Source organism: Strongylocentrotus purpuratus, unplaced genomic scaffold (genome assembly GCF_000002235.5).
Source record: "Strongylocentrotus purpuratus isolate Spur 01 unplaced genomic scaffold, Spur_5.0 spur5_contig_858, whole genome shotgun sequence".
Taxonomy (NCBI): Eukaryota; Metazoa; Echinodermata; class Echinoidea; order Camarodonta; family Strongylocentrotidae; genus Strongylocentrotus; species Strongylocentrotus purpuratus.
Window position 1 is genome coordinate 1,790,200 of NW_022145566.1, and position 3,774 is coordinate 1,793,973.

General features: G+C 36.0%; 1 pseudogene across 1 annotated transcript; it reads left to right on the forward strand.

Annotated features, from left to right (window-relative positions):
• The first annotated feature begins 668 nt into the window (after window positions 1-668).
• LOC587204 lies at window positions 669-3,550 on the forward strand (annotated as a pseudogene). The gene has a single exon (XR_972236.2). The product of XR_972236.2 is annotated as a high mobility group protein 1 homolog pseudogene (transcript).
• The last annotated feature ends 224 nt before the right edge of the window (window positions 3,551-3,774 follow it).

A 3,774-nucleotide genomic window follows, 5' to 3' on the forward strand; every position in this document is an offset into this window, starting at 1 on the left:
TTTGTGCATAATATTCCATAAAATCATGTTTTCTTCGTTATTGATGACGGAATATATATTTGTTCCTTGCAGGGGGAGTATAGAAACATATTTGCAATTATTATATTTAGGGTGCATGTATGGCTGAAATTTTTCTTGAGGGAAAATGAAAATTTTAGATTTTTTTAGTACTGAGCAAATGGAAGTTGAGCTCGCATGATACGTCATAGAGTTGCCAATTTGTGTTTGATTGATCACAACTTCAAAAATCCTAACTTCCTTATTTTTAATCGGAATTTGCTCAAACTTTCACTGACTTGTTTCTCTCATTTTTCTACTCCTATTAAAACTAACTTAATTTCAGGGTGGACTTCCCCTTTAAGCTTCCATTTTTTGCTAGCTAAATGAACGATACACCTAACCGAGAAAATTGGTAAAACAATACATATCTAAAAGAATAGTAAAGCCAAATATTATATGATAAAAGAGAAAAAACTCCCACTTTTCGGTATTTCTTTTGATTTTCCTACAAATTTATGAAACTTCCCGGAATTATTTAATTTCCCGAACATTTCATCGAAAAAGCCCTAATTTCCTGAAGAGTGGAAAACACTCAGTTGTTTACTTTTTTGGTTTGTTTGTACCCTCTACGCGTCACCATACAGAGCGTACCACGTTTTAGTCGATAAATTCGGTTCATTAGCATATACATGTACGGTTTCGGCGTCAGCACGCTGTCTCTACATAGGCATTTCGCGCCATAAGCATTGTGTTGTACGCTTGGCCAGTACCTCACGTGTTGTAGCTGCCGTTCATCTACTTACTACACCCCCGCAAACTTGGCAATATTTCTTCATTTAGAGCATTATAAACCAAGGTAACATCACGTTATTTATCTGAACATTTAGCTGCATTTATTGTGAGTACTAATACGTGGAACTTTTGAAGATATCATCATGGTCAAGCAAAAGAAGGACCCAAATAAGCCCCGTGGCCGCATGTCTGCCTACGCGTACTTTGTACAGGATCGGCGCAGTAAAGCTGAAGGGCAAGTGAATTTCACCGCTTTCTCTAAGGAATGTGCTGATAGATGGAAGCATATGGATGATGGAGACAAGCGGCCCTTCAACGATAAATCAGCTTCTGATAAGATCCGATATGACCGGGAGATGTCGGGCTACGTCCCTCCGATGAAAGAGAAGAATGCAAAGGGTGGTCGACGCCGAGCCAAGAAAGATCCAGATGCACCAAAGAGGAATCTGTCGGCGTTCTTCCTTTTCAGTCGAGACGAGAGAGGTGCCATCAAGCAGGAACACAAAGATTGGTCGGTTGGAAAGATTGCACAAGCGCTTGCAGCCATCTGGAAGACAATAACCCCAGCAGACAAGGCCAAGTATGACGCCGAAGCTGCACTAGAAAAGCAGCGTTATATGAGAGAGATGGCAGCCTTCAAGGAATCGAAGCCAAAGCAAGTGAAAAAGCAGCAGAGGAAGGAATCAAGTAGCTCAAGTTCTTCAGACGACTCCACCTCAGATGACTCAAGCTCTGATTCCGACAGTGACGAAGAGTAAAGAGTGCACTAAACTATTTCTAGGCCTAGTCTCAATCGGACTGCCATCTTATAAAGTGCACCCTCAACCTTATGAAGACCATCCAACCTGATGATATTGTTACCAATTGTTGATGAAGCTAACTGGTCAACATTTTGCACCATGTTTTTAGTAGCAGTCAATTTGTATCGATCAGTAATATCAACAAGAAGTGTGAAAATGATGGACCTTTGATAGAGATATTGCATTTCTGACATGATAAATGTTTTCTGTATTCTAAATTTCTAGATCAAGAGCCATGTTAATGAATCGATGAATGAAGATGTTGCTCAGGCCATCCTAATTGAAATTACGAAGTTGACGGTTTGGGTCTCCTTTTTAATGAATTTAACTTAAAAGGATATAATTCTTCATTCAACATTTCATGAAATTATGAATAGACATGTGCAAGCAATGTTCGTTACCATTCGTCCATCATTATTCTGTCAAAATATGCTTGTGAAATTCAGAAATGTAATCCCATGACCATGTTATGATGTAGCCTAATTCCATTTTCTGAAGTGTACGATACATTTTAGATCAACAGAACAATCTTGCATAAATCGACAGCTAAAAATCGGGTTCATTAATTTAACAATCATAAAGTTGATAGGGTGCAGAGTTGATTTAGGATACAAAAATACTTCAATCACTTTGCTTGTTAATTATGTCTATGTCTCTGAGCAACGCTTGGCACAACCAACAAGTCCTTGTGTTTTGTAAGTAACAATAGAAAGAAATGTGTACAAAGTTCTGTAAATAGTAGACTTGTGTGAACTATTATTCGCGCAAAGTGACAGGAAACCTGCATAACGTTCTTACTGATAAATTAAGCCGAGGTTTTTAGTCAAGTTTTTGTATTAATGCTATTGTATGACGTACTTTACTCTTGTGAAATAACATTTACCACTGTAGTTAAAAATAGAGATTGTATAAAATTGCATCTTTTTATTATTTTTTTAACAGTGCTGATATCATTTCATTGTCTTCATTTAAAGGAAATTCAAGCTATGTAATATAAAAATTTAGTGGTGTCCAATTTTTGTATAGGAAATGCTGTCAGAATGCAACTACGGGTAATAGACACTATTACATATTTGTTGACTGGAAAGTGATTTGTCGAGTACCACTAGTTAAAACATGCATCAAAATGAAATTGCCTTTAATTTTAGCTTCTGAATGTTTTGGCAAAATTCATCTGCCCGATCATTAAACTGTTGGCTCGTAGCTTGTTCTGAATTTAGCTACAACCCTAAATAAGGTCTTCCACATTTTTGACCGAGTATCAGTCATACATTGTAATACAGCCATGCTCAATGGCCTGATGTGTTATTATTTTTTTGTTGTTGTATCAGCATATTATAGGAGTAACACCACAAGCTATATGTACTGTTTGTTTTATGTGTGTACAAGTAACATTATATGATCCATAAACGGAAATATGTGCCTAAGTCACTTGCTTACATATATATGTTTGAACTAATGAAGCTTGGATGAACTGTTCTGCAGAGGTGTATATTTTGCTGGAAATTGATGTGATTTTTAAGGTGTTCTTCAATTTGAATTGTTATATGCCAGAAATTGTCTGTTTTCAACTTAATCATCAAAACATAGGTTTTTTAAAAGTACATGTATGTGTTCATTCCAGTTTGAGAGTTAATGTTTAAGAAAAAAAAATGTTCTGAAAGGGTGTTTTACATCAAAGAATTTTAAAACAGTTCAACCCCATACTCTAGCTAGTATCGAAGACAGTTAAAGAGTAATATTGTATCTGGTATGAAGATCAGTCTTTACGATTTTCATTTAGTGTTCCATCAATAGTAATTCACAAATGTTTGTAAAGCATCCTTTGTTTTACCCTTTTCATGTATTTTTTTTTCTTCATGAGGCATGATAAACCTTCAGTGTTGATCTGTCAGTCAGTGTATGTTATATTTTTCTGCATCGTAAATAAACAATGTTTTTAATTCAGAGAACAATCATATGTATATCTGCAAATCATTTTCTTTAATGCAGTACTGAGAAAATTGTTTAATGGTTTGGAGAGAGTGAATGAGTTAATAATATAGGCCTTCAGGGTGAGGATGCTAAAAAGTTTCCACGGAGCAAGTTTGTCTCAACAGTTGCCTAAACATCAATTTCACTCGCCCAATATGACAAAAAACTGAGAAGCATATTCATATAAGACAGGGCAATAACATGAGAA